The 20,129-nt window shown below is 41.4% G+C and overlaps 1 protein-coding gene and 1 long non-coding RNA gene across 3 annotated transcripts in view; both read right to left on the bottom strand.

Annotated features, from left to right (window-relative positions):
• Positions 1 to 20,129, bottom strand: part of MGMT (O-6-methylguanine-DNA methyltransferase) — a 360,027-nt gene that overhangs the window by 133,700 nt on the left and 206,198 nt on the right. The gene's annotated exons all lie outside the window — the stretch shown is intronic.
• The window catches only part of LOC146009285 (uncharacterized), a 120,402-nt gene continuing 101,089 nt past the window's right edge, over positions 817 to 20,129 (bottom strand). Inside the window, exons 3-4 of the long non-coding RNA XR_014444635.1 lie at positions 1,195 to 1,315; positions 817 to 897 (exon numbers count right to left, since the gene is read on the bottom strand). This is a non-coding gene — a long non-coding RNA (uncharacterized LOC146009285). The remainder of the gene's footprint in view (positions 898 to 1,194; positions 1,316 to 20,129) is intronic.

The raw sequence follows: 20,129 nt of genomic DNA on the forward strand, positions 1-20,129 counted from the left end.
CTCCATGCGTAGTTGGATAGTGGGGGTATGAAATCACCCATGGGTGACTATACAATTAAAAATCAGGTCTTTACAATGAAAAATCGCATTGCATGCCTTAAGTAGTGGCATGCAATGAAAAAATCGGGAGCCCAGATAATACATAAGTACCAAATATATTCTATTTTCTACATAAGTTAAACATTACAGGACATTATAATGAATACCAATGTTTGCTTAGTTATTTTCAGACCTACTTTAACAAATTCACTTGGCCCCCAAAGGGTTAATTAAATATACCAAAATGCGTCAGAAAGTGTAAAACCTACAGCACTGCAGGAGTTAATTATACATGTGTATACACATGAGCCAATGTTAGCCTAGTCACGGTGTGCACTGCTGGTGGTTGGGGGCTGTCTGGCAGCGAAGTGGGTTAAAGATGAAACAAACATCCTGCCAATGACTATTCTGCCGCAAACATAAAAGCATAGTAGTTGTAGCCATCTATAGCAATGGGGAGGACCACTTAAAATGCTATCAAATATTAATTATTGAGCTGCTGGGCAAATCGGTGCATTTGTTGTGAATGTGATGCTCTCATACCCAAATAAGTGAAAGCGTTGGATGTTAAGTGATGAGCAGGAATTCGTTCCCCCCTTTCTATGTTGTGCTGCCCGTTTTCAAACAGCGGATTAATATTCCTGTGTCATCGCTAAATTGTAACACATGGACAGCTGCTAAATGTGGAGTCAGAATACACTGATGAAGCTACTGTACATGGATATTAACATTTCTCTAGCTAAGCAAATATTATCCCTACTGATCGCTCGCTACTCACCAAGTCACACAAGTATAAAACAGTTTTCCAGAATAATGGTGCTTCTAGATGGCGCTGATCCTGCGCGATTTATGTATGGTCTAATCGGCACAAAGCAAAGACAGCGTTGATTATCACTATTATTAATAGACAATGACTCATACCGATTGATGTATTCTCATATTACCACAACATTCGTCAACATGTATAAAGGGAGGAAACACAACTGTGAATTTAAAATAAACAGGATTAAGCCTGATAACTTCTCAAGGGTAACCCATTGAGAACCAGGAGGAGGTGATTCAGGTGGGAGGTGGTTGTGTGTGGGTGGTGTTGTGCTGTGAATCCTAACTTTGCCCCCCCCCCCACTATAATAAAAGACTAACGCTGCTCCTCACCTCTATGTGGGATCTTCAAGTGTTGTGTGTGCTGGTGGTCACTAGATGGCGCAGTTGAAGTGTTTCTCTGTTTTGACACCATTTTGGCAGGCTGGTAACTAGTTCTTCAGAAATGCATAATCTACAAACATAATAATGCAAATGATAATATTAAGCAAAAAACTCTATTTACATTTATTTAGGACATACTTACCTACTTCTAGGGAAGCCAGGTCCGAGAAGCGGGGGTGGGGGTGGGGGGGATGGCGGCCACCGGGGAGACATAATAGGGGTGGGATTGGGGTCATGCATTAAGTGTTGTATTGAAGCCATGGCCAGTGTGATCACGTCATCGTATTACAGGCGCTGCACGGCGGGGGGAAGGGCTATGATGATTTTATCTGCATATTTCGATCCCCACAGGGGGGGAGGGGGTTGTGCGAGACTGGCGGCAATGTGGGGCAGAGAGGTGGACACACAATTTTTGGGAGCCACCCAGGCCATTCAAAGAGGGTAAGCAAGTATGATTGAGGGTGATGTCACTGGTAGTCGATGTAAGAACGGTTCTCTACTGGGATACGGTCGAATTATCAACCCAACTTAGGTCAACAGTCATTAGGTCGACACCGTTGGGTCGACAGGCAACTAGGTCGACAAGGTTCTAGGTCGACATGGGACAATGTTGACATGGTTTTAGGTCGATAAATGTGTTAGGTTGACGTGGGTTAGGGCGACAGGTCGCAAGTTGGGTTTTTTCACTGTTTTATGAGCCGACGTGCCGACAGGCGGTATTTCATTCCCTACCATCCACTAGGGCACGGCGGGAGAATAAAATAGTGTGCTGAGCGTAGCGAGGCACCGTGCCCGAAGCATTTCGAGCGAAGCGAGGGGCTGTGGTTGACTTCCAACTGTGTCCATGTTGACTGTGTCGGCATTCAGGTAAAAAAACAGTGAAAAAACCATGTCGACCTTGCGACCTGTCGACCTAACCCATGTCGACCTACCGCATTTGTCGACCTAAAACCATGTCGACCTTCATCCATGTCAACCTAGAACCCTCTCGACCTAATGACTGTCGACCTAAGTCGGGTCGACAATACAATCCACACCCTCTCTACTGCGGATGCCTAACCACGATTTATTTCCCATGCACGAACAAGTGCAATGCATTCTTCATTAACTATTGTTATACGATGCTTAGTTACCATCTCATGGAAAGTTCCAATGGTGGAAGCCTAGCCGCCATTCGATGGTGAGCTTCTGATGTCCATCCCTACCATCTAAGTGTGCTTTAGGAAGTTCGTATCATAGTATCTTTCTATCAAAAAGGTCAAAAGCAAATATTAAAAGAAAACTGACCCAAAAAAAGGTTCTACAATAATGTAATAAAAGCACGGTGACAGAAAAAAAAAATTAACAGAAAACAATTATGTGGATTTTAATTGCAAATGTGCTTTGCCTTGTTATTTGCATATCTATAAGCCTGTACAACATTTGAGACAGGCCGTTATTAGGGAGTCTTTCAATGGGGCCAAAGAGTTGCCACTGTACTGCGGAGAAGCAAGATCAGACAGATGGCACGAGCGTGATGAGAGACACGGAACCCCCCAGACACGCGGCTAAGGAGAGAGTGTTGAGAATTGAATAAAGTGAGAAAATGAGATTGCAAGTTATTCTAAAGTACAGGCAGAGGGAAGGGGACGTGACACAGGCAGTGGGGGCTCACAGATGATAGCAAGGAGAATGACAAATTGGTCTGCCACACAATTAAAAGGCTTAAAAAAAAAAGAGACTGGTGGAAAAGATGCAAGTTAATTAAAATGCAAAACTACCGGTATAAACCAGTGCACTGCCACTGATGGTTTGTAGCACGTTCCATGCCGAGCGGATTACAGTTCTGTGCAATAACAACGGTCAATGTTGCACCAACTACAGTATCGATTTCAGAGTTACGTACAAGGAAGGTATATTGGGCCTTCGATAACCATTCGATAGTCGCTGACCAACTAATGATGTCACCCCTTCGGAAATAAAAGTCAGTCAAAACTGATCACTGAATAGGGGGCGGGCCTGACTGCATGTGAGGTCAGCCGCCCGACCCAAGCAGGTATCGAGACGCCTGAATTCCCAGGAGAACTCCCGGTATTTCTATGGGGGCGCCCATAAAACACTGGGCATTGCCCGGCTCCAGCACCCTGGCCGCCTCCCGTCTGCCCCCTCTGGAGCAAACAGCCCACGAGTGTGAAATTCGCTGACGCCGTTTGCTCCCAGGGTTTGTACATGCGCACACCCCAAACATCGGGGAAAGGGCCGTATTCGGCCCGGTATGAGCGGATCTCAATTGGCCACATAGTTCTTAACTACTGAAATGGGTTCCATTAAGATATCTTACTTAAAGGTTCACTTATCCTGGTACAATTTTGCAGGCATACATAAATAACTAGTGGGCAAGGGTAGGCCGGGGAGCCACATCTGTCCTTCCTCCTGGTCATAGTAGTTACCCAACGGCAGTAATTCTCTTAGGATTTCTGAGCAAGGTTATTAGGGGTGTATCAAGAGAAAAGGGGTCTGAGTGCAATCTCGATCAAGGCCCGTTCTCCTCCACTCTAGCCGGCAGGCCAGCTCTAGCGTTGTACCGGAGTCTACTGTGCATACGTATATACCTCTGGGAAAAAAGCACTGAGGGCACTTTAATGGTGTCTTCCCTACTGCTCTAGCGCAAAATGCACCAGTGAGCACGATGAGAGATACACTGGTATATAGTTGAACTTTACTACTGTGTGTTTCTTTCTCACTTTTATTTATTTAGACACACATATAAAAAGTATAATTACTTAAAAAGTTGGGTTTCAGAAATCTATGAATCCATCTCGGCAATTTCTGTGTTTTAAGGTATTAGACTGCTCAAGATGTAATCGGTTGGGTCTCACCATTCACAAGGTCAAGCTAGCCATTGGCCATGGTGGTATGACATAGGTGGTTTGAACGATGCCTCAAGTGCTCCATGTATCCCATGGTAACAGGATGAAACAAAGGGGTAAAACCCCTACAATGCCAGAGAAGATGCTCAGTACAACACTATACATGCCAGTCTTTTGCAAACTATAGATATCAGCAGTGCCAATGGGGGAAGCCAGTCATCAAATATAAACACACATGCAATGTTGTGTTAATATATGTGCTGATCGGCTCCCCCTGCAGTATCCTGTTGGCACTGCAGCCTCTATTGGCTATCAGCCTTTTCTGGTTAAAACATGCTAGATTTTAAACCACACTGCTCTGTTTTAAGAACCTTGTAAACAAATTAAGATATTTACAAGCAAACAAATATAAAGTTATAAATGAAAGAGTAATATGCATTTAAAGAAAAACGACAAACAACCCCCCCCTCCACAAATTAAGAGTGATTGATAGGTCTTCTACACAAGTCGTATCATATTTAAAGAGGATCCCATGAAATATAAATACAAATGAATCTCTGTACCCATCAAAGTCCATTCTAAAGGTAGAATCCTTTCCACAAATGTGTATTATTTTTCATCTGACCTCCACAGGGTTTTAGGTGAATTTGTGTTGCAGTTCCATTAACTTGTGTTCTCTCTCATTAATAAGTAATCCTGCCACTTAAGAGGCTTTCTTGTAAATTGGTTTGTACTGTTACATATAAATAATACAAGATTCTCTGTTATCAACGACGGTAGATGTTTCTTTACCTATGTATGGCATGTGACATGAGACTATGTTTCGATTTCAGCTATGAAAATGCAGATTGGGGAGGCAAATCCTTGGTTATATATGGTTTTGAAGACATATTTACACCTTTCAATAATCTGCACTAATGTTATATTGATCCGCTATGACCAGCATTATAGACAAAGCTGCAACAGAGACCTACAGTACATACAGTACTTTCGTCTCTGCTCATCACAGTAATTCAAAGGAATACATTAGTTGATCAATGATATGAATACAAAATAGTCATATAGATAGATATAGAAATATTCCACAATCCCCTTACACATTATGCACCACTCTGTAATTCTCCTTACACATTATGCACCGCTCTAGATCTCCTTACACATTATGCACCACTAAGCAAGGCCATTTACACAATATGCCACCACCTTAATGCCCCTTACATATTACATATTATGCCACAAACCATAATTCCCCTTTCGCCACACTCCATAATGCCCCTTATTTATTACGCCACAAACCATAATTCCCCTTATGCATTATACCACACACCGTAATGCCCCTTACACATAATGCCACAAGCCGTAATACCCACTATATTATTATTCAACACACAGTTATGCCCTTTATTACATTCTACCGTAAAGTAATGCTCTTTAAACATGGCAGTCCTCATATGTACCAGTCTAGGAGGCTGCTTCCTATACAGTTCGTCTTGGTTGCGGCCTCCCCACTTTCTTATACTGCTCATTGTCTGGATCATGGGGATTCTAGCATACGCTGTTTTAGCGCCGCTTCCCCATACACTATATAATAATGTGCAGTGGCGGCTGTAGCCCCTGTTAGATGGGGTAAGTCAGCACAAATGCACATACATGCAGAAATGTATATAACATATGTGCTGGCTGCAGGTCCCGAGGGACCGGCAGAGCTGTGTCGATCACAGCCACTGCGTGCACCTGGGACTCAGCATTAGGCATCAGTATCATTTTAAGCCCACCCTCAGGCTCCCATTGGCCAGGTTTATCAAAGGAGTCTGGGGGCAGGCTTTAAAGGACAGCAAAGCCGAATGCAGGGTGCAGTGTCGGGGGTGCAGTGGCGGCTGAGACAGACACAGCATTGCCGATCCCTTGAGTCTTGCAGGCAGCACATAGAGTACTTGCACGTATTTTTATATGTGCTGACCAGCTAAATTCCCTCCACCCTTGTATTTTGAACCTGAGTGCGGCACCTATTATATAATAAGGATCCATCTGCCTTAAACTTACAGTGATTGAGCCAGTGTAATGCATTTAGACAAGTTTACACATGTCAGCCAATCACAGCTAGTGTCTCATTGTATATGATGATGCAATAATAGACTGTTCATTCATGTGGAATTGTGTGTTGATTATCTGGCTTTGTGTATTCTATCACTGGTAATTCCTGCACCTCTCTTGCTTTTTGGCTGTCAAATTCTAACTATGAGATCAATCTTTAAGCTCATAGCCCATAAATACATCTCACCAACTATGATAGATTTCCAAGAGCTTGAAAAGTTTATTTTAACTTTTATAAGGTCCAATGATTTCCATGTCTGGGCAGGAAGGCTGCCGCACATGGGGGTTTGTATTCATGATGGCCTGGACAAGCCCCAACAGCTGGGAAAGTGGTTCCAGAACTCAAAAAACAAAAAAGCTCTGTCCACTAGCCAAGGCGAATGCTTCCTCCTTTATACACTAAGTAAAATGAGAGGAGACATTATATTTATAATACAGTAGTACAGGATTGAAGCAGCGGCTCACACAATGTATTATGCCACCCTGCCACATGGTACCTTCTTCTTGGTGTGTCGGCACAGAATGCAGTGTTCAAGTGGCTCTTTGTAAGGCCTGATGCTGCCGGACTCCAACAAGGCCAGAACCATTGGACTAACCTCGATGGTGTGAAACCATTTTGCAAGGAAACCACCCAAGGTTCCAACCCCGATAGTCACCCCTGCTTTAGTGTTTAGTGAGTTGCATGCCATAAGTTGCAATAAGGGCCCAGGGGTGTGGTTACACAAGTCAGGCAGAGCTATGCTCTATGTCCTGACACCTTGGGAATAAAATTGTACAAATAAGTTAGCACTGTAGTATCGATGGTGAGAAACCATCTTGTTCTCCCCCATCGATGGTAAAAGTAGTTACCATTGGTCATAGACTATCGTTGATTTAAAATCATCACTGGACGATGGCCTTTCGTAGCTGATGCTCCCTCATCTCATCTCTTCCTGCAATTTGAGGGAGCTCCATCAATTTGGAAAGTTTTCTCTATAAATATGCTAAGTAATAAACAAAGACGATGTATGTAAGTTATAAACATCCCGGCGGTCAGGATGCCTATACGTTCAGTATACCACTGCCGGCATCCCGACTTCTCTCACAAAACCGGAACTCTGAATAGATCAGTATTCCGATGCTGGGATCCCGATCATTTAGTATGTAGGGAGCACGAGCGGCCACTCGGGCATGTAGGAGTTAGGTTTAGGCCAGTGGTTCCCAAACTTTGTGACATGGTACCCTGGGGTGTCTTCATTCTAAACACTGAGATACCATATGTCACTGAGATACGTGGCACACACAGTTCTTCACATTCCACATATTTATTTAAAAGGTCTAAAAAAAAAACATTTTTCCTCAGTGCAAAGAAAACCAACCCCCTCCCCCAGTATACAAAAACAATCTCTATACAAACTAGTAAAAGAAAACAATTTATGCATAATGCAGAACTATGTACGAATCTGACAAGACCAGAGCAGATGTGAGACAGAGGGTGACAAGTCTTGCGTTATGCAAACTTACAATGTAAGGACGATAAGAGGAGTCAGGAGGATAAGTTGAGACATTTAAAGCTATTATGACTCTGAGTGAAGATTACAGACAAGAGCTGGTAGTGCCAGCGGGAGTGGTGTCAATTGGGATAGAAAATTATGGAGAGAGAAAGGCTGGCGAGAGTGACCAGGCATGTTAGAGGTACATTGTACGAGATATAGGCAATACAGTGTGCTCAGTACAGCACAAGCCCATGATCGCTGCAGGCATGAACCAGGGAACAATATTGTAGATGTCCAGCCATTCATTGCGTGTGACATCTATGGTACTGCTAGGAGGGAGTGTCAGCCATAGAAGCAATATTGACGGCTTTCAAATAACTTGCCGGAGAGGAGAGGTGCCCCCTTGGAAGCAGGAGCCCGACAGCAGATGACTTCCCAGAGTTCCATCTCTGGGTGGCATCTACCAAGTCACTGCTCAAGGCAGTAGAGATGTGCACTGTTTTCTGAGTTTTGGGGGTTTTAAATGTCGAGAGAATTCCCAAAGTTGGAGAAGCCAGTAGTGGGATAAAAGATCAAATTCTATATAACAGAAGGCTAACACTGCTCCTCACCTCTAAAGGGGAAATTGTTTGAAACGCCGGCAGCCACTAGGTGGCACTCGACGGAGCAATTCAAGTGTTGAATGTACAACCGCCGATATGGACATTGCCTTTTTGTTGTTTTGATATTTCGATGAGCTGGTAACTAGTTGTACACTTACCCTCGGCTCTACTTTAACCGTTAACTACATTATGTCGCACCGCAAATCCAGAACGGTAACCACAATCCTCACAGACACGTTACATATTCCGTCTCCCATTTAAATTTCGATTAACTGACTAAAAGGCTCAAATTAATATATTATTACCCTAGTGATCTAATAACGGCGGTCTCATAAAATGGAGAATGGGCCAAATTAAGGAGCCCAGGGGACGATTTCCAATAGCACTGATGACTCATCTTACATCCCTATCGGCAAGGTGATGAAAGACCGGCAATGACCGCCCTAATTTGCTGTCTGCTTAAAAACAAAAACTGGTTTAATAGTGTAATCTGTTCCCTTATTTACTGCACACGTCGTCCTCAGACTCCCAAAGACTAAAGTCGCCATAATTAGCAACAATTTTGCTTTTAAACTTAGTTTATCTTCTGCATTTTATATTCACACAAACAAGGTACCACCGCCTCTGCCTTTAATAAGCGCACATAAAAGCCTCCATGAAAGAGAACGTTTGGGGAGTCTTTACTACTCCAGAGGAATAACCTCTTATTAAAAACACATTTTTAATCTCTATTTAAATTGCCAACTACGAGTCCTTGGTGAACATAACGGCCCCTTCAACAAGTTCTTCGCACCCTCCTTTTGAGCCCGTGCAACAAACTGTCAGCGCCACCGGAAAACCTTGCATCTTTCACCCAACTAACTGTGCTAGACAACAATTAAAACTGGAACAGATAATTCTCAAAGGGTACAGCTCCCAGATAAAAAATGTGTTATCAGAATGAATTCCCCGGAGGGGAGTACTTGTTTGTTTTCAGCTCTGAATACTTATTTGTTTGTTTATTAAAATGAACGGTGCGGGTTAAATTCCAATTAGGCCATAATCACCATAGGCTCTAACGAGTCCTGGGAAAGGAGATAAGAACAAAGTGTATATATGTCTGCAAGAATACACATGCAAATCTACAACTGGATGTAAATTACATTGCAATCCCTGTGTAGTCATGACCTGGCCTTTAAATGGATTGTTAGTACCGGCTAGTGTGTTTATATCTGTATTTCTACCATACACAGTGATTTAATATGATTATTACAAGCTGCTTCTACAAGACAACCTTCTGTAAGAAAGTCAAACCCCTTCACTAGCGTCAGTGTATTATAAAGATTATTACAGTTCTATTACGGTATAACAAAACTTTATTTAGATGCCATGTTTGCAAGCAGCGTTTTAATGTGCAATCCAGTAGATCCTATTATCTATGAAAACCGAATATTTTAATAAACAACATTTTTACTTATGTTAACAAGAATATAAATAGTATTCTATGCAATGATAGCAATTTAAAAATTTTTGAATAAAAAAAACTTAATTTGCAGCAATATGTTCTTTCAACCCTACCGGACGCTTCTTCCAGCCTCCCACCCCGTAATAGGTGCATGGCCCAATGCTGATGACTTTCAAGTCAGCATAATAATAATAAGCACAATAATGTTTTCGGCCATCAAAGGCTCATGAGCATTCAGTGTTATTATAGAACGGGTGTTGTATATTAGTTCAACATACATCATGAGTATGTTGACATCTAGCATGTCGAAAGCAACCCTGTTGACATTCATCATGTCTACGTAGATGCCATGTTGACACAATAGAAAGTCGAAATAACATTACCAGTGGTACCAGTGTTATTTTGTCAAGGCGGCTGCAATGGGTTCAGAGTATTCTTTTGGGTAACAGTGGCCATGTGTCCAGCACTTCTAGCAGCGTCTTGTGCTGAGTGGCAATTCAAGGGACTTGTCTCCCCCTATCCTTAGTTCCAACCCTTTCCCCTAGTGCCTACCCTTAACTACTTTTTAACCCCCCCCCCTTCTACCGCAGACTTATTGTCACTTTTCCCAGTAGCCTAACCCTACATGGCATGGTCCGGGGGTGTGGCCTATTATCATGGCCGTCTGTCTCCCTGAATAGATGCCGTGCATGTGCACACAGCCTCTATTCACCGCTGCTCTGCTTAGCAGATCAGCAGGTAGCAGGGGGGGCTCCCAACTGCCCCCCCCCCTCACTGCGTGAAACCGCCGACTCCGGGTGGGACACGGGATAGTCCCAAAAATACGGGACTGTCCTGCGAAAATCGGGACAGTTGGGAGGTATACTTGGTGGTGGCATCTTCCAATTGGATGTGCAGCAAAGCAAATGAACGATGGCATTAAACAACATATTGGGCATACACTATACAATGATCATTCAGATTGGTCAAACGTATAGATGTGTCCTGCTACACACCTTGAGTGCATCACAGCAGGCTCCCATTAGAATGAATGGGTGGCAGACACATACTTCTGCCAGTTCCCTTTCAAGTGTATACAGAGCTGGAGGCATAGCTATGCTGCGTGTTGTGGCAACAACACAAGAGGATACATATGTACTAATATGGCACAATATATTGCATAGTGTGTACCCAGTTTTGGGACCGTAGTGTAAACAAAACTCAAGACCTCAGTGGTCTGAGGTAGCAATGCGAACAATTTCACCACCCATGTGGCCGAATCTGCAACACAGAACTATAACCTTCCAACACTTAATTCTTCTGTCTTCAAAACCAGTTCCGCTTTACATTGCAGTTTAAATATACTTGATAACTGCTGTACTTTATGTGACTGCCTTGAGGACGGTCCTTCTGTTAAATAAACCTTGGACCCTATGGAGTTTGAATACTACTACAGAGTCTGGTGAGTGCTGTATCCCTTAGGGGATTCTTCCTGTATTTATATAGCTTTGTGGGCACCACCTGCATTATACTATTATACGGTACACCAGTGGCTACTTTGATGAGGGTGAGAGTGCAGGGCTTGGGACACTATATACATATATACAGTCCCAAAATGACCCAGCACTCCAATCTCTGGATGTTAGGTGCCCCGTTGCCTCCTCTGCTATGCCTTGCAGCAACAATATATATGTGTGGCCCGACAAGCGGGGGGAGGGTGAGCAGCACCTACGGGTCTTAGGTAGCACCAAAAGTAGCCCACGGCAGAAAGCTTTGAACGATCGTTCAAAGCTTTCTGCCGTGGGCTACTTTTGGTGCTACCTAAGACGCGTGAGTGCAGCTCAGCAATATTCTGGGATGGCCTAATTACATAAGAAAAATGTTAATGGATCTTTGGAGCCATCTATACACTAAATTTCCTGAAGGAGGGGAAAGAGAAGAACAATATATACAACAATAGTGAGTCGGCACTATCGCTAGGCCCCGGAATTGGGAATTCCAGCTTTTAAGGATGATGTCGTTTTCCCAAGGTTTGAGACATTAAGCAAAAAAGTCGTATCCAAAATGTTTTATTAAGTTCTTAGATGTAAACTAGCACATGCTAACAAATTCTTAAGTTGTTTTCAAAGTCAGGAAGAAGTAACCAACGCATTTCGTTCATTGACGGACTTCATCAGGGGTAACAGTTTCGAAAATCACATATGACATAACATAAATATACAATAAGATAAACTTATGCTCAAAATAATTATAATAATAATAATAATAATAATAATAATAATAATAATAATAATAATTATTATTATTATTATTATTATTATTATTATTATTATTATTATTATTATATATAGGTTTCCTTCCACAGGTTAATGAGGAAAACAGGGAAAACAGAAAAAGAAGAAAGGACAAAAGGATATGAGATGAATGTGCTTCATTATTGACATGAATAGATCTCAAAAGATCATACCTCCATTGAAGAGACTATTGTGAGATCCTACAGTTTGCTCGTAGCATTGTAGTGCTTCAGTTTTTTAGTCTTTACCAACTAGATCTTTTTGGTGGAACTGTTTATTGTCTGCATGTGTTAATGCACCTGAATTTATGCCTCATGTTGACTTTTTATGTATTTTCCATCATTTGTATAGATACCGGTTTTTACTTTTGTTAGACACCCCTGAGGAAGTCCATTTGAGCAAAACGCGTCAGGGACCAACTTTTTGGGAATATTTGGGTACACAATGATGTCAATGCCAAGTTCTACACCCTGAGAAACACTAGTGTTATACATGTATTTGTAATTTGTATATTGATGTTGAATTGTCCCAACCATATTCACACGAACACAGAAAAACACATTGAATCACTCAACAAATTCTGTAGACACATATCCTTTATATTGGATTAAAATACAATATCAATACACAAATTACAAATACATATAAAACACTAGTGTTTCTCAGGGTGTAGAACTTGACACAGCTCATTGTATACCCCAATATTACAGAAAAAAGGATTAACTGACGCGTTTCGTTCAGATGGACTTCCTCAGGGGTGTCTAACAAAAGTAAAAACCAGTATCTCAATCATATACAAATGATAAAAAATACATAAAAAGTCACCATGAGGCAAAAACATATAGATAAAATATAATAATGAACACATAATAAATATAAATATTCAGGTGCATAAACACATACACACACACACACACGCAGACAATAAACACCAGAAAGATCTACAGTTGGTAAAGACTAAAAAGAAAAGAAAAAAAAAAACAACTGAAGCGCTACAATGCTACGAGCAAACTGTAGGACACGACAGGCAAAAAAAAAAAATCCCCTTGCATGAAATATGCCTAACTGAATTTTATCAGGCATATTTATCACGCTCAGCATAAGGTATAAAGGTTTAGATAGCTGTCACTAACACCAAGGGGTTTATTAATAGGCAAAAATCAATTGTATGTAGACTGAATTAATGAGATGGAAAAACATGCATATATCAGATAATACAGAGGGGAATGGACTCCACTGAGGCATTAGTAATGAAGTAGTTGGTTCAAGGCAGTGATGTGCGGTACAGCTATCTGCTGGACTAAGGTGCCTGACTGATCGTGTACAGTACAAAACCACTGTGAAATGTAAACACTCTGGAATGGTTTTGAGCACAAAGTTGACCCCTGATGCGCATTCGGCAGACTGCTATCTACAGATTTATAAATAAATGATTAGATGTAAAATCCCCGGGGATTTTGTTCTTTTCCACAGCAATTACTGGAGCAGATTATTACCATTCAAGTAGGGTTTTCAGTTAAAGTTCATTGAGTGGCAGGAATCATTCATTGCTGTCCCCATGTCTTAAGTTACTGTGACAGAAAATCCGATGTTAGCATGTACTGTGGAAATTTTAACAAGCTAAGTCAATATGCACCGAAAGAACACATTCTTGAGTTAAAATATATTACTGTCAATAACAGATTAAATTAAGAAAAGTATGAAGTTTCAAATCTGATCAATGTCACGGAGAAAAAGCCAGGCGTTTTCTGGGGAAAGGCATTAAAAGTTGGAACACGTACACTCCTATATTTGTGCCTTTAAATTTCTCTCCAATTCCTACCAGATCATCCACAGCAGTGAATACTATTGAAGGAGTCTAACTGTTTAAAGGCGGAAAAATGGATTTCGTGTAATTGTTGTGAGGGCTGACGACGTGAACTCCTCGGTCAATGTATTACATGCAATACAGCTTTTTAAATTAATTACTAGAATTATAATTTTCTCGGCTTTTTTTTTTTTTGTTCTGTTGAAATCATTAAAGTCATACCCATCAACCAAGTCTGGCTTCTTTAGATTTTATTTCAAGGCTGAGTTCACACGTGTACAAATAAACCCGAAGGCTTGCGGAGGACATTCTCTTTCTTTTTTTTTTCCTTTTGAATAAACACATCTCAGTTGTTATCTACTTACGGAGGTGTTTCTAAATTAAACTGGGGGGAAGGGTGGTAAATTACCTACAAATTAAACCACATCATCATTTTGATATTTGATATTTGGATGCATGAAGTATTCTGTAGCCCCACACTTGTTTTGGTGCTTTTATTATTCCAGCGTTGACAACGCAAGTGATGATTGTTGTGTAAATGACCCATCATTTTTCTAGAATCAGCTTGAAACGCATAAATGTCTAATGAAGAGGCAATTAAAGAATACTAGATACCACTGTTGGGATCAGGTGCACACACATAACTCAAGAGATGGCCAAAAAGAAAAAGTGACCTACTCATTTTACTTGGAGTGAATTAGTCATAGAAGGAATTAAAAGCAACAAAGAACGGTCCACAGAAAAAAGGAACAGAAAATCGTCTTGAAGTTGCCATGAAGACCCACTTCTTATAATTTTTTTCCTCTTTCCAGTCAGTTATAATAAAAATAATGTACCATTAAAGAGAAGTGGACCTGATTCAGAGCTGATCACACAAGGTGCTAATATTCAGAGTCAAGTGATCGGGTATGTGCCGCCCCACCAGAGTGAATTGCTTTGCGTGGCTAGTGAAATTATCGACAGTGATCAAAAAGAGTAGCAGGCTTTTATCACAGGATGGCCTTGCGCAAACATATTATGAGCAGTTCGCATCGCGTCTATCGATAATCAGGTCAAAAATTGTCCTCTTAGATGGGGACAATTTTCAGGACTCTAAATCGCGGTAGCCAGCCCCATTCCTCGTAGCTACCATCAGCTAACTTTTGTGCAGTAATTAGCTCCCCTTGTGGATCTTGTATAATGCGTCAGTGAGTAATGAATACACCTGTAGGTGGTCTGGAAAAAACTGACTGTTGGTAGATCCCGTTGACTACCACTGCTCAAAACACAACATACGGATGTCCTGCTTGATTACTTAGTGACTAGAATGGTGTCCTGTATACACCAGTATGGCCAAGCTGTCCCAAACCTGTTGTTGGATCATTGACATTATCAAAGAAAGGTGGCAGTCAGCTGAAGGTTGCCACCAGAGTTCAATCACTTTCTCAGCCTAGAACGATATCCTGACTGTTCTTGTAGATATTGGAAAAACCCCAAATATCGCATGAGAACTTCAATGGTATCTTTGCGGAAATAAGAAGGAGCTAAAGCGAGAGACTTTGGCCCTACTTGCTAAGCAGTGAAATACTACGCTTGTTTTGTTTTGCAGCCAGCTTGCCCGATGGAAGCAGTAAGGAGCAGTGGCAGTGCTGATCTCCCAGCAATTCTCTTTAACCACCCCATTTATCAATGTTGAACGTTCACTAAAGCACATTCTAATTCCAAGAGTTGTTGGGGCCCTTGATATTACTGGTACGGTAGAGAAAAGCCACATCCAATACATAAAACTCCTCATCACCCTGGTGACTTCTGTCCCATCAGTAAGAATGTGCATCCTATGTATTGCTGGCAAGAATATGTGAGGTTAAACCATCATCATTTTCAACTACCGTTTCCACCAAAAAGTACAAATAGATTCCACTCAGATTCAAAATGTTGTTTTGAATGGATGCCTTCATGGTCAGGGTTTAAGCTTCTTAATAAAGGAGTGTCTAAAGACATCTGCGTGGTCTATTATAACTTTACATTTTCTTTTTACTGAAGCAATGCTGATCCTTGTAACTATTCATAAACCTTCTAGAGGTTATCTGAGCCCAATATATTGTTCACTTGGCCACAAATTAGGGTTGTCCTACATTTTGACAGCGGTCATGACATTTTGTGAAACTTCACACTATAACTGGCTTAACGGATAACCCAATTCAAACTTCTCACACTAAAAGGTCCATACGCACTGGGCGCCCGGCGATGATGCAGGAGCGTGCATCAACACTCACTGCCCATCGCCGGGCCATACACACTGGGGGATTTTGAGCTTAAAGCAAGGTACCGGGACCCCCTGTGGTGCCACATTAATAAAGGATACTAATAATTACAAGGGGATTTACTGAAATAACACATCACATACTGAGGTATTGGCTTTCAGCAGTTATGTGACCCTGGGCCAGATGCACTAAGCTTCAAAGGTGATAAAATGGAGAGTGATAAACAACCAGCCAATGAGCTCCATGCTGACATTTTTCAAACACAGCCTGTGACATAGCAGGTAGGAGCTGATTGGCTGGCTGTTTATCACTCTCCATTTTATCACTTTTGTAGCTTAGTGCATCTGGCCCAGTGTCTGTAACACCTGGATAGGGCCTGATTAAATGGACCAAGTGTCCTAGGCTAATACACATGTCACTCCCCAATGCTAAACACAGGTGTATGAGCGCTCATGGACCCACCAGACATACTGTCCATGTACACGTAACACAGGTTATACAACTGGCATGTAGGATCTAATGCTTGTGGTGTGGGAAGGAGACTTTGGCTCTAGGCTGCCCGGCTGGTGCTGTAGCACAATGTACATAAAGTAATGGTTCCACCAGTAAGTTACATTGGCACAGCCATCTGCCAGTCACCTTAAGAACTTTAACCCCCGACAGTACATTGGGATGGGTAATAGATAACAAGCATGGAATAAATTAGGCCTTCCTTTAATTCCTCGACTGTCACCTGCAACCTGTTGGCTAATGAGGCGCTGTACATGGATCGGTTTCCCATTGCAAGCCAAGTTCAAATGTTGTTGCCATTCCCAAAACAGTCTTTTAAACCGCTACCCTCAACTGACCCTAGCACCTATGACATACAGCATTGAGTAACGAGCACTGCATCAGACAACTCAACTATGCCATAGATCTACACTAAACACCAGGGTCTCTAGACCCCTAAATGTGGGATTGAAACCAGGTATTGATTTAAAAGAAAGGAATTAAATAGCGCATTACTAATTTTATTTATATAATTATTTTCTGAAAAGAAGACTTTCGCCCACAGTATCTTAGCAAGCAATAAAATAAAAAATAATAAACTGTGTAAAACATCAACTAAATTTAATGTATACCAATTTCAATACATAACTTAATATAAGGTACCCCCCCCCCCCCAAAAAAAAAAAAAAAATATATACAAAAACATCATAACCAGGTCATTATTCAAAAATACATGTCAATCAAGCTCAAAGAACAGGTGAATACAGAACGATGGAATTACCTTAGCTGGCAGCTGCCAATCATTCCCAGTGACAGGTCTCACAGTTTTTAGATTTAGTCCTGAAAATGTTTTTTCAATATTGCCCAATTGCAAATTCCAATGTACCCCTACTTTCAGGATTTCAAACGTTAATGTTACTGAAGGAGCATTTAAAATGACGTAATTGAATCGTCTGATGCACCCTCATGATTGGTTGTTCTTTTGGTTCTTATCCATTATCCGATTCTACATTTGACTTTTGTCCAAATGTCTGTAAACTTGATTTACTATTCAATAAAAACAGAATACAAAAATAAAATAAAAAATGACGTTATAAAAGGCTAACATGACTCCTCACCTCTACAGAGGGGAGTTCAAGTGTTATGTGCACCACCAGTGACCACTAGAAGGAGTCTGACAGCAACTCAAGAGTTGTTCCGTTTGGTGCTGACGTTACAGTTAGGTTGTTCTGTACAGGCTGGAAACAAGTAACAAATTAATTAGCATGATTAGTATAAGTGGGATTTGCAGGTCTCCAAGGCGAGTTGGGACAAAATATCTCAATTTCTGATTCTCACACCCTATTCGATTCGGCCCCTAAATCTTTGGCATTCTCTGCACCACCAGCAAAGTACTGTGCTCTTCTCTTAGTGGTCCTGGTTACATGGCAAATGCGACCTCGTGCTGTGCCTTAGGAGGGGATTCATAAGATGACAAGCATACAGTAAGCCGGACAGAAATAAAAACCTTTTCTCTGTCCTACTAATGTCACAAACACGATAACAGCGATACGCACGGTGATCTCACCGCAAAAAGGTCCAAGAAGCCATGAGTTTCCCCAAGCCTTCAACATATCATTTGCATAGCTTTGCATGTTGAACCATTCAATAGACAGCTCATTTACATATTTTGTGAATGATTTGCATACAAAAGAACACCAAATTCAAAAATACCTGCCTAATTGTGCCTAGTGCAGGGTAATACATAATAAACCTATTTCTCTGTGCAACATATGATCAGACTCAGGGGTGAGATGTGCAAAACCTGGATGAGAGAGAGAGAGTAGAGGGAGATAAGAGTACCAGTAGGAAAATGACAGTTATGGGCATAGTGGCTGGTTCTTTATCTTTCTCCACTTTATCTCTGTCCATGTCTTAGTACATCTGTCCCATAGATTTTTTTATTCTGAGTGACACAAAAGTAACAGCGCAGATGTGATTGCCATGTTACAGGCTGCGTTCATCCAGGTAAGACTTGGATAAATTCATATAAAATGTCAGTATTAAGATTATTATGGACCCACCTGATTTTTTCCCAAAAATGTTGCTAAGAACCTTACTTTTTCTCCAAATTAAATAGCAGTTTGTAATAATTATTTGTATTACCAATGTTCTTAGAGGGTTATTCTGGTTCACTCGCAAATGGACAAAACCATGAGCACTGCAGATGGGGCTGATGTAACATGTGCAGAGTTAGTTTTGGGTGGGGTTTGTACTTTAAACTGATATCTACAGGGTAGATTGCAGTGTAAAAATAAAGCAGCCAGTATTTACCCAGCACAGAAACAATAAAACACCCACATCTAACTCTCTCTGCACATGTTACATCAGCCCCACCTGCAGAGCATATGGTTTTGTCCATTAGAGTGTGATTGTGCCTTTGCAAGTGAACCAGAATAACCCCCTTAGTGCTTAGAGCATACATTTCCAACCTTGGTCCTCAAGGCACACTTAAGTGGTGTACACACGGTCTAACCATTTGTATAGGCAAAATCCTGTAGCGTTTGCCGTTTGTAGAATGTCAACTCAGCAGAGTTCATAAATTCACTGATGTGCGTATTACATCCACGAATGGGATCGAATGGGTAAAAAAAAATGGTGCCTTCGTACCCATTCCAAATTGACAGGATTGCTTTGAAAGGAGAGAACGGCAAAGAGAAGCCAAACAATGACAACTGCACTCAGTGGTGAGCTCTGCAAAAAAAGCCCTAACAGCGCCAGCATCCAAACCATGTTGAATCACTAAATAAGAATATCTACATTCCGTAGTCCCTCAACATCTGTATAACTGAAATACAATAGGGTTTTTTCTCTGCGGTTGTTGTTATTTGGCCCCTGGCACCAGTCTGTCGCTGCTTACAAGGGGTTAATGAGGATTCTGACAGCTGGCAAGTTACCTGCCACAGCAACTTTGTCCATGCAGCAATCTGTTGCTATAATTCCAGTAATGATCGGTAGACAAGAAAATATCCTCACTGTGTATCATCAATGAGGTAAAAGGTTATCCTTGCCACCGGTGATAAAGATCAAACTAAACTCTGCATGAAGCCAGCAGGCTGAGTGTTACTGATTCCGACACTCTGTCTACACCTCCCCTCAACAGTACAGTTATTCACTTACATTAGACTTAATAAACCGCTCTCCCGCGCTATCGCTAACAAGGAAAATCATTTCTAAGTTGTTATCTTGTTCAGGAGAGGAGAAGGAGAACAGTACAAGACTATTAAATACCTTGGTATGACAGCACCCAAACTATATATAACAAGAAAGAAAAAAAGCCAGGACGAGTAAACGGAATCCAGTGAAAGGCCTGACCGAGCTATATTTTACACATTGATACATGGTTTAAAAGAAAATATAACAACAGCGCATATTACTTTTAGCTGGAGACAGCAGGATTCGCAGCGAGATTTGTACTGCGGAGCTTGTATCAAAGAGTATTGATTGAGGGAGGCAAATGCAATTCACAGTACCAAATTTATGGTGGCACATAGGCAAAAAATATCTTTGGTGTTCCCAATCGATAGCCTTTGATGCAGTGTTTGCTTGCTTAACTGGCGGGACGGAAT

This window comes from Crinia signifera, chromosome 6, assembly GCF_055691185.1.
Source record: "Crinia signifera chromosome 6, ASM5569118v1, whole genome shotgun sequence".
NCBI lineage: Eukaryota > Metazoa > Chordata > Amphibia > Anura > Myobatrachidae > Crinia > Crinia signifera.